The 12318-nt window shown below is 42.7% G+C and overlaps 1 protein-coding gene across 1 annotated transcript in view; it reads left to right on the top strand.

Moving 5' to 3' along the window:
* The window catches only part of LOC126168763 (protein unc-93 homolog A-like), a 334913-nt gene that overhangs the window by 17699 nt on the left and 304896 nt on the right, over positions 1-12318 (top strand). The gene's annotated exons all lie outside the window — the stretch shown is intronic.

Below are 12318 nucleotides of genomic sequence, written 5' to 3'. Positions count from 1 at the left end.
CACTAGACACACTGGACCTACACCTACAATTATGTCTAGGGCTCTATTTAGCATGACAGCAGAAGCAGTCTGGTGGTTATCCCACGTACCCTGACTTCAGATTTGGTCGTCAGTGCCGGCCGGGGTGGCCGAGCGGTTCTAGGCGCTACAGGCTGGACCCGCGCGACCGCAGCGGTTGCAGGTTCGAATCCTGCCTTGGCCATGGATGTGTGTGATGTCCTTAGGTTAGTTAGGTTTAAGTAGTTCTAAGTTCTAGGGGACTGATGACCCCAGAAGTTAAGTCCCATAGTGCTCAGAGCCATTTGAACAATTTTGTTCGTCAGTCTGGTGATTCGACATGTTGTGCTGCCATCATGAATAGCATAACAGGGGTTATTTTCCAACAGGATAACGCTCACCCACATACCGCTGATCTAACACATCGTACTTTACAGAGTGTCGACTTGTTGCCTCATCCTGCTCGATCACCAGATCTGTCTCCAATCGAGCTCATATGGGACATAATCGGATAACAACGTCAGCGTCATCCGCAAACAGCATTAACCGTCCCTGTGTTGACACACACACACACACACACACACACACACACACACACACACACACACACACAAGCATGGTTGGTTGGTTGTTTGGGGAAGGAGACCAGACAGCGTGGTCATCGGTCTCGTCCGATTAGGGAAGGATGGGGAAGGAAGTCGGCCGTGCCCTTTCAGAGGAACCATCCCGGCATTTGCCTGGAGTGATTTAGGGAAATCACGGAAAACCTAAATCAGGATGGCCGGACCCGGGATTGAACCGTCGTCCTCCCGAATGCGAGTCCAGTATCTAACCACTGCGCCACCTCGCTCGGTACACACAAGCATAACGGAATCTGTGACCGGCTATACAATTTGTCATAGTGTGAGAATTACATGGTCTAGAAACAATTTGGGTGTCCCAAGTTTTTCAGTTCTTCAGTACACCCTTATTAGCTTTGTCAGCTTAGCATCAACGTGAAGATAAACAGGAAGGTCGAGAGCATTCCTATTAATAATGAAACAAATGTTCCATCAGAAATGATTTTACTAACTTTATTACTAATACGATTTTCCTCAGCTTTTACACATTAAATGTAGCATCCTGCAACTTACCAGGGAATCCCTGTAGACCCCTCTCTTATCTGCTTAGTTTTAGAGACTGATTGTAACAACAAAAGACATTGTCAACCATCAGTTGGACCAGAAAGCTGATATGGCATTACGTAATGTTAAAAAAAATTATTTTTCACAAACACAGATTCAGTTAGTTAGACTGAACTGAATCTGTGTTTAGACTGGCTGGGTGAGATTAAGATATGTGAACACAAAATAAGCAGTCTTGCATATGCGGATGACTTAGTTGTGATGGCAGATTCGATTGAAAGTTTGCAAAGTAATATTTCAGAGCTAGATCAGAAATGTAAGGACTATGGTATGAAGATTAGCATCTCCAAAATGAAAGTAATGTCAGTGGGAAAGAAATATAAACGGATTGAGTGCCAAATAGGAGGAACAAAGTTAGAACAGGTGGACGGTTTCAAGTACTTAGGATGCATATTCTCACAAGATGGCAACATAGTGAAAGAACTGGAAGCGAGGTGTAGCAAAGCTAATGCAGTGAGCGCTCAGCTACGATCTACTCTCTTCTGCAAGAAGGAAGTCAGTACCAAGACTAAGTTATCTGTGCACCGTTCAATCTTTCGAGCAACTTTGTTGTATGGGAGCGAAAGCTGGGTGGATTCAGCTTACCTTATCAACAAGGTTGAGGTTACGGATATGAAAGTAGCTAGGATGATTGCAGGTACTAGTAGATGGAACAATGGCAGGAGGGTGTCCACAAAGAGGAAATCAAAGAAAAACTGGGAATGAACTCTATAGATGTAGCAGTCAGGGCGAACAGGCTTAGATGGTGGGGTCATGTTACACGCATGGGAGAAGCAAGGTTACCCAAGAGACTCATGGATTCAGCAGTAGAGGGTAGGAGGAGTCGGGGCAGACCGAGGAGAAGGTACCTGGATTCGGTTAAGAATGATTTTGAAGTAATAGGTTTAAAATCAGAAGAGGCACCAATGTTAGCACTGAATAGGGGATCATGGAGGAACTGTATAAGGAGGGCTATGCTCCAGACTGAACGCTGAAAGGCATAATCAGTCTTAAATGATAATGATGATGATGATGATGATGAAACACAGATTCGTGATGTAATACGATATGCCACTTAACCATTCCGCACTAAATAGTTTCGGAAAATTACGCCCAGTGATAAAATATATTATACAGTCAAAAGTATTCGGACAGCTGTAAGTGGACATTCGTATGGGTGCGTCCGTACTTCGCCTTTCTGAGGGGCCGTCCTTCACCTTTCTGAAGGTTTGAACTCTGCTGGGGACACTTTCAGTGCAAAGAAGGTGGTGATGATGGACGCTGTGGTCTGCATGGAAGCCGACGTTCTAATGCATGTTCCATTAGGTTCAGCTCGGGACTCTGGGCACGCCAGTCCGTTTCAGGCGTATTACTGTCCACGAACCATTGCCTCATCGATACGGCTTTAGGAGAGCTTCCACTGCCTTGCTTACACAGTGAATGATTGTTTCTGAAGTACTCCTCTAGTGTACGCCGTACACAGTTCCGTAAATTGTGTCCATATCCTTCTGTATTTCGCGTTTTCTTAAGTGTAATAAGGGGACCATACTCTAACCACGAAAAATAGTCACATATCGTAACACCATGCCCCTGTAATTCACCGTTGATATTACACAAGATGGCAGGTTGCATTTTCTAAGCATTTGCCAAAGCCGAAACCTTCCATCGGATTGCCACAAGGTATATTGTGTTTCATCACCTCAAATCACTCGTTTCCTGTCACACACAGGCCAACGGCTTCGATTTTACACCATGTCAAGCGTCATTTGGCAATGACTACAAAAGTGTGTAGCTTGTGAGAAGATGTTCGATCTTTGTACCCTGTTCTTTTTAACCCCCAATCGACAGTTACTGCACTAGCTGGACTGCCTGTAGAACTCTGGAACTCACGAATAATTCCTCTCGCTGATTTCATGCGATTTCTTACAGCCATGCTTCGGGTTGCTAGATGGTCCCTCTCCGGCAGTACACGAGGTCTGTCTGGTCTCGGTTTATCTGTGGTGGTTTCTTTTCGTTTCCACTTGACAGTCGCATCTCCGGCAGTCGACTTGGGCAGCTTTAGAAGCACTGATATGTCCCTGATGGACTTGCTACTCAGATGACATCTAACGAGTAGTCGACGTTCGAAGTCACTGAGCTCTCCTCTCTTGACATCACAACACTCCACGCCTCCTTCCGTACTGGCAGGTTATTGTTGTTGTTGTCCTCAGTCCTGAGACTAGTTTGATGCAACTCTGCATCCTGTGCAAGCTTCTTCATCTCCCAGTACCTACTGCAGCCTACATCCTTCTGAATCTGCTTAGTGTATTCATCTCTTGGTCTCCCTCTACGATTTTTACCCTCCACGCTGCCCTCCAATGCTAAATTTGTGATCCCTTGATGCCTCAGGACGTGTCCTACAAACCGATCCCTTCTTCTAGTCAAGTTGTGCCACAAACTTCTCTTCTCCCCAATCCTATTCAATACCTCCTCATTAGTTACATGATCTACCCACCTAATCTTCAACATTCTTCTGTAGCACCACATTTCGAAAGCTTCTATTCTCTTCTTATCCAAACTATTTATTGTCCTCGTTTCACTTCCATACATGGCTACACTCCATACAAATACTTTCAGAAACGACTTCCTGACACTTAAATCTATACTCGATGTTAACAAATTTCTCTTCTTCAGAAATGCTTTCCTTGCCATTTAGAGAGCCCTATACAGGCTCTCTATGGCAGGTACGTCCCTCGAGACATCTAGTGATCGTTTCTGCATTATACAAAGCGTGTTTTTTTAAGTAAGTACCGTTTTGAAATTAAAAGAAGAGGTGCTGAGATATCTCAATAATTTTATTTTTACATGAAAGCCTGTACCTTAATCTACGCACTGACGCCATTACAGTCTGATTCTTCCTTGTTTACGTTGTTTACTGAGTGTTTAAGATGCCTCCGATAATCGTGAGTCCCGCCGACTGTGAAGTACGGGCTGTTACAAGATTTCTTAGTGCTACTCATCGTGAGATCTGTGCAGTTTACGGAGAAAACTTTATGAGTGATGGAATGGAAAGAAAGTGGGTGAGAGCATTTAAAGATGGCTGCATAAATGTTCATGATGAACAACGGAGTGGGCGTCCTTCGGTCGTTAATGAAAGTTTGGTGCAGGAAGTGGACAATAAGGTGAGAGAAAACAGACACTTTACGATTTCCTCCTTGCGGGATGACTTTCCTAATGTTTCTCGTAGTGTTTTGTATGGCATTGTGACCGATCACTTGAATTACCGAAAGTTGTGGGCACGTTTGGTACCGTTAGTGCACAAAACTAAACGTTTAGACAGTGCATTGACTTTCCTTGACCGGTACCACAGCGACGGTGATGATTTCTTAAGCCAAATTGTTGCGGGTGATGAAACATGGGTGGCCCACGTCACACCAGAATCGAAGCAACATTCCAAGAAAGTTGAGCAAGGGCATCGTTTTGCTGCAAGACAGTGCCCGTCCGCATGTGGCGAATCAGACCAAAGAACTCATGACATCTTTTCGATGGGAAACTCTGGATCATCCTCCGCACAGCCACGATCTTGCGCCCAGTGAATACAATCTGTTTCTGCACTTGAAGAAACACCTGGGCGGTCAGCGTCTTCAAGACGATGACGAAGTCAAAACAGTGGTGATGCAGTGGTTAACAAGTCAGGCGGCAGACTTCTATGAGGAGGGTATTCAAAAACTGGTACAACGTTATGACAAGTGCCTCAATATTGACGGAAATTATGTAGAAAAGTAGATTAAGGTACAGGCTTTCATGTAAAAATAAAATTATTGAGATATCTTAGGACGCCTTTTTTTAATTTCAAAGCGGTACCTCCTTAAAAAACACACCTCGTGTAACAGTGGCCGGATACTTTTGACCAGGGAATGTAAGTTCCGGGGTAGTAGCCGGGTAGCGTCTTCGACAAACCAATATTTCGACGGGCGAACATACCGTCACTTTCAGTGTAGGAGTGTAATGAGATATCGCTGTGCATTGCATCTTAAACCACTGGCGCGCGGGGCTGCGCCAAGCAGGAATTAAAATCCCGCGTACGCAGAAAGAGAGCACTCACCGTAAACTACTAGGACCACCGCGCAGCCAAACATAACAAGCGCCAGACGTTATCGAAAGTGAAGTATTACGTAACGACGGTTGAGCAAGTAGAACTAGCCTGCCATCTGTTGTGGAAAAGTGTGGCTGTCTTCGTTTCCTCGTTGTGTTGGTCAATAGCAAGCATGATCGTACGTCGGTACACGCTGTTTACATGTGGCCAGCTCACACTGATATATAACTTCTAGGTGACGGTTGTCAACATCCGGTTCACTGTGAAGGGGTACTTCGTACTTTCACGTAAGTTGTTTGAAAAATTCGGTACGTCGGGTGAAGCTCAAGAGCTGCACTTGGCCAATTTCAAGAAGAAAGTTACAGATAATAAACCAACTTTACTCACAAAGATATCAATCAGTACCTACAGATATTTATGTGGATCCTATGCTACCACCCAACTTTTCCTTAAATCTAAAACTCTAATACCTTCAGCTCCCCTGCTGACTGTTTTCCACTGTTGAAAGTATCACGCCACGTCTATGAATCATGAATCACAGCCAGTCTGCAGTGAATAAATGATAATTAATTGAAACCCCCTGCTGCTGACAGGTGTGGTTGATATACCTCGATGGGGACAGCTGAAAATGTGTGCCCCGACCGGGACTCGAACCCAGGATCTCCTGCTTACATGGCAGACGCTCTATCCATCTGAGCATAGATAGAGCCCCGGTCGGGGCACACAATTTCAGCTGTCCCCATCGAGGTGTATCAGCCAGACCTGTCGGCAGCTGAGGGTTTCAATTAATTATCATTTATTCTAGAGAAGCTGCACGGTCATCAATGGTATCTGTTCTTTCGAGAACAGTTACTATCTTCATATATATTACAGTGCGGCGACAAAAGCCATGGGACAGCCATATGCACATCTACAGACGACGGTAATATGACGTACGTAAGCCACAAAAGGGCAATGCATAGGCGGAGCTGTCATTTGTACTCAGGTCACTCGTATGAAAAGGTTTCCGACATGATTATGGCTGCACGATAGAAAATAACAAACTTTGAAAGCGGAATGGTATTTGGAGCTAGACGCACGGGACATCCATTTCGGAAATCGTTAGGGAATTCAGTATTCCGAGATACACAATGTCAAGAGTGTACCGAGAATACCAAATTTCTGGTATTACCTTTCACCATGGACAAATTAATGACCGACTTCCTTCACTTAACAGCCGAAAGCGACGGCGTTTGCTTAGATTTGTCAGTGCTAACAGACAATCAACACTGCGTGAAATAACAGCAGATATCTAAGTGGGACGTACGACGAACGTATCCGTTTGGACAGTGCGGCGAAATGTGTCGTTAGTGGGCTATGGCAGCGGATGACCTACGCCTTTGCTATGGTCAATGAGCCCCGGTTTCAATTGGTGAGTGCTCGTGGTAGGATTCAAATGTGACACAGAGCCCGCAAGCTAGTGGTGACTCCATAATGGTGTGGACTGTGTTTACACGGAATGGACTGGTTCCTCTTGTCCAACTGAAGCGATCACTGACTAGAAATGGTTATGTTCGCCTACTTCGAGATCATTTGCAGCCGTTCATGGACTTCATGTTCCCAAACAACGATATCATGTCACCGGGTCACAACTGTTCACAACATTCTGGAAAAATTCGAGCGAATAATTTGGCCACCCAGATCGCCAGAAGAAAAATACCATCGAACGGTTACAGGACATAATCGACGATCATTTCGTGCACCGGGAACACTTTCGCAACATCGCTCAATACTTCTGCAGTGGACTTCCAACGACTTCTTCATTTCACGTCCATTTGCTGCACTACGACAGGCGAAAGGAGGTCCGACGTGATATTAGGAGGCATTTCAAGACTTTTGTCACCTCAGTGTATAAGTATTAAACAGGCTGATATTTTAAAAAAAAAAGTCTGGTAAAGTATCTGTTTTATTATTCTTATCAATTATTTGGCTCCCAGCTGGGGCAAGCTTCCCGATTTCTTGGTGTCCGGCGGCTTTTGTGCCCATTTTGCTCTTTATTCAAGCGTTTTCCCATTTGGGGTCACGAGGCAAGAGCACCGCTCCAGAAACCTCCACACTGGCTATTTAAAGTCTACAATACCATGGAACTAACTTTTCAAACAGGATAACGCTCCCAACTAGTTATTCCATTGAGTAATCGTAGGTACCGTAAAAAATATTGGATTCCTTTAAGTTTATATTCTTTAATTTCCAAAAATTAAGTATACTATTGTTACAACTTCTCTTGCATGAGACGCAGCTGTAGTCCACAAAATGCCAAGCAGACTGATTATGTATGGATAGGTCCGCTTTTAGCAAAACACAATTTTGTATTGAACTTTATATTTAAAATAGTTTGATGTAACTTTGCTGTAGTGTTCCGGAATTTTTTGTAGAGCTTGCTCGGAAATACCTGGCAGGGCGTCAAAATAATCATCTTGGGGTTGAAGTTCTTTCTTTTCCGTGTTTGCTTTAACAATATGTATGTTTTTGGATAGGGCCCGCCTTTAGCAAAACATAATTACCAAAATTGTATTTTGCTAAAGACGGACCCTATCCAAAAACATACATATTGTTAAAGCAAACACGGAAAAAAAGCTTCAACCCCAAGAGACTGATTATGGGTGCCGAACACTACAACATCACGTGATCACCAACGATGACCTTCAAAGTTCTAGAATAAACAATCACTTTGTGTTCATGTAGTGTACCTCCTATTTTACTACGTATGTTTTTGATTTGGTGATTAAGAAATTTCACAGTAGCAGAAAATATCCGGCGTTCTTCTCTATCTACCCTTCGGAAAAGCTTAATGAAAACACAGCACGCTCATTCTGTTCATGATTTAATTATACAGTAAGTTAATGATCTTCCAACTATCGGTACGCGTGCAACAGCGTGCGCTACATAATTTGTACCGAAACGCCGCATATGAAAACGGAATTCTTCCGGGGCCCGTACCTCGGGTTCGGTGATGGAAAGGTAGGTTCAGGTGTTTTGCATAGCTCGTGGGCATGAGATCATTTGTGTGCCCAACAGAAGGATCGTCTTAGCGTCACTATCCTACAGTACAGTGCAATGTATGAATATTACACTTCATTATGCTTAGGAGAATGGAGCAAAACGGTTGGTTCCTTTTGCATTTGATGTGCTCTACGGTGGGCCTTGAGGGATTTCTGGAGGCGCCATAGTTAACGGGCAGTTCCTTAGCAAACCCTACAAAAGATTTTTACCATTTTTTCGTACCAAAAGTGAGCCGCGGATTCCAAGATAGCTATGCACGAAAAATGGATGAAATTCTTACGATATATTCGTAAAATCCCAATCTCGAAAAAATCTTGAAAATTTTGTTGATATATTTATCCGTTTCCGTGATACAGAGGTTCAAAGTTAACTTATATGTACACGTAAAGAACGCACGTGAAATCCAGTATGAGGTGATGTGTAAATAATAAAGAATCGCAGAAAATTGCTCAAATTTTAATGCTATATTGTCTAAGCATTTTTGTAAAAGTGTCATCTTCCCGTTTTCAAATATGTTTATCTATTACCTAGAAACGCCGCAAAAATTGTTTTTTTAGTATAGAAACCGAGCCGCAGATTCCAGGACAGCTACGCACAGGAAATGGGTGTCACTATATTCATAAGATCCAGATTTCAAAATCCTTGAAAATATCGCTTCCGGGATACAGAGGTTCAAAGTTACACATAAAACACAACGTAATATCCATTGTGAAACGAAATCTAAATAATAAATACCTACAGCAAATTACTCGAATTGCAACATTATATTCTCTACCCATTTGTCTAGAAACTGCAATGCACAGCAAATGAGTGTATCTTTTACGACATAAGATCTCGATCTCGAACAACCTTGGAAATTTTATTGGCATCTTTATCCGTTTCCGACATACAGAGATTCAAATGTACGTTTCATATAAACGCAAAATGCGTAGGTAAAATACGGCCTGAAGCTAACTCTAAATCCCATACGTATTATATACGCAGAAGTTTGTGTGCATGTTTGTTATTCTTTCAAGCAGAAACGGCCGGACGGATGTGGAAGATGTTTGGATTGGACTTACCTTACACCCTGAATTAACACATAGGCTACATTTAAAAGTGTGTAGTGCAAGATATATTGATTTGAAGAATATAACGCGAACGTGGAACAATAATTCCTTTTAGAAAAGCTATTTATTCTTTGACTTTGGAACTGTATGGTTAACGCTTTTATTGTTTAATGTGTCCTACATAATACGATTCAGGTTAATGAACACAATGCTTTTACATTCCTCAAAGCTTTTAATCCATTCTTCCACACAAGCACGTTGCATTTTAGTTGCTGAAAATCAGACGTTTCTTACAGCTTCTGAGATGCTTGAAGATACACGACGACGGTGTCATTTAAATGCTGAACGACAAGAAAGATGTCGAGTCTTTACATGTAGAACTTGGTAGGCTTTTATTGATACAGGATTTGATTGTGATATGCGAGTGTATCCGCTGGTGACAGCCACATGCGTGGGGCCAGACGGCGTTATTGCACGTACAAATATTGCAAAACTTGCGCTGCACCGAACTATAAATTGATTATTTTCTTTCTTCGTCGAGGTAATGTGTTTGTTACTATTTCACGCTGAAGTTTCTGGACGGATTTAGATGAACTGTGGAATGGACGTAGCCTATATCATAGATTTATACATAGGCTTCCTTTTATTCCGAAAAAAATCACTGTTGCCTTGTAATGGTCAACGTGAGTACTATTCCCGTGGGATGGGTAAAATCGTTCATGAAAAGTAACCATCAACCCAATAAACTTGCCTTTCCTGTTCAAACGCTCGCAGTTCCCTTTGAAAGTGGCTTTCTCGATCACTGAAAATAAGAGTCAAAGCCAACAGTCAGAAGTGTCAGAGAACAAGTAGTCACGGAACGTTGTTTACAGAGACGTATTATAGTATATTACTGGCTCTCCATGCACACTAAGACAATTATGATCTTTTCCGTGATACGTATGTCGCAAACAGTCGTGAAATTATTTACTCCCTTTTGTGGCACATTTTATAATGCGCAACTAGATAGTGTAATTTTTTTTCCTTAAGTAAACGACTGACTTGTGGACTACATGTATTCTCTGAGATTGTCCCATCGTCTCAAAATTTGGCGCTTTTTCCCACGTCGCTCGGTTTTCTAAACCGCAAGTAGCTCGAGCCTCAATACACCTAAGGGATAACTTTTTTGATGGCGCATACCCCTGAATAGTGAATTTCAGCATTAATAATGCGTAATAAATAACTGTTTAACCCAGAATAACACTGAGGGGCGCAGCTAGTCATAAATAACCGCAGAAAATTGCTCAAATTTTAACGTTATATTTCCTAGGTATTTATGTACGAAGAAGTGTCATTTTTGCCTTTTTTCAAGAAATCTTTATCCGTTATCGATAAACACCCCAGATTCCAGGACCTCTAAGCACTGCAAACGGGTGTAATTTCTACGATATATTCATAAAATCCTGATCTCTAAGAGCCTTAAAATTTTATTGATATATTTATCCGTTTCCGAAATACAAAGGTAACTATCAAAATGTTACTGACCCATAAAAATCTTTTCGTCTAAGGAAAAAGAAGGTAATCAGCGGAAAAGGGTACTCGGCCATCTTCTACGACTAATTTAACATGCCGACCCTGCTGATATAAGGGACCAGGACAAAAGAGGCGTGCTTCATGCAAAGAAAGAATAAATACCGAGTTTCTAGAATGAAAATGTGAGTATTATGTGACAATGTTTGCTAATATGATTGCAGTGTCTCAGAAAACAACATAATGAAATTGTTGACAATTTCGTGGCCCCTTGTTGTGTTTCCCGTTAACGCTCATATTGAGATATTCGGAAGACGGTGGTTTAGTGGTTTTTATGACGTTTTGCCAGCAATGATGGGCAAATCGTTGGCAGCGCTAGACAAATGTGGTGGCGGAATCAGAGAAACCAGTAAGCCAGCATTGTCCGAATATCCCGAGACGAGTGACAACTGGAAAGCATCGTCGGTAACAGAGTTATTGGCTTTTGGTTTTCCATATGATATAAATCGCCGGTCTCAGAAAGAGCTTTCTTGAACGAGAACAGACCACAAGTTTAGATGGAACGTAGACACTATCGGTGTATTTGAGGAGGCAACGGGAAATTACAATTAAACCAAGCGGGCCTGAAAGAACGTATAACATAAAATCAATCCAGATTGCGTGAGCAAAACCACTTTCTTTGGAGTGACATGGCATCCGAGACCGTCACAGTCCACTGAGTCCAGCAACGAGAGCGCTGAACGCTTCCAGCTCTCTCAGAACGCGTAAAAGTTGTTACGACACGCGAGAGGCGGTAACACCTCGGCAAGTAGAGGTTTTCACTTCCCTTCGGTGGAGCTACATACGGAGCACCAACCAGGTAGCCGCCGTTAGAATTCCTTTATTGCGCAATTGTCATTGTTATGATAATTTATAGTGCCTTCCTGTTAAAAAGGGAAATGCCGAGGTCATTACAGTAGCTACTTTGCTGTTGCCACCAGAAACGTAAGGTAATGCAGCCATGTTAGAGACGGACTTCACAATGCCTACACAGTTTTACGATACTCAAACCAAAAATAGTCGTAGTTACACCTTCATATTCAGCAACAATAAGGACGCACAGTATGCAGGGTATTTTAACTTCGAAGGGCTAAATACCTGGAAAAACACGTATCTTATGAAAGAAATGTTTCAGAGGAAATGTTAACATTTTCAAAACTGACATTTATCTGTGCTAAAACTGCCCAACACCTCACCCGCCCCCATGGGGGCGCCAACTTGTTATTTTCAAATGAGAACCCTTCTCCCGCCCCCCCCCCCCCCCCCACCTTTTTATTGCAGATTGGGATTCTACGTCAAAAAATATAGGATCTATCTGAAACAAGTTTTTCCATACGTGCTAGATGGCGCTGTAATCTGCGCGAGAGTTAAACGACGATTGTTCGAAAGAACACCCCGAAATCAGTCGCCATCATGGTGACATTCGAGAGGAAGCGCTGAAATT

This window comes from Schistocerca cancellata, chromosome 1 (genome assembly GCF_023864275.1).
Source record: "Schistocerca cancellata isolate TAMUIC-IGC-003103 chromosome 1, iqSchCanc2.1, whole genome shotgun sequence".
Taxonomy (NCBI): Eukaryota; Metazoa; Arthropoda; class Insecta; order Orthoptera; family Acrididae; genus Schistocerca; species Schistocerca cancellata.
This window is presented reverse-complemented; position numbering and strand designations above follow the sequence as displayed.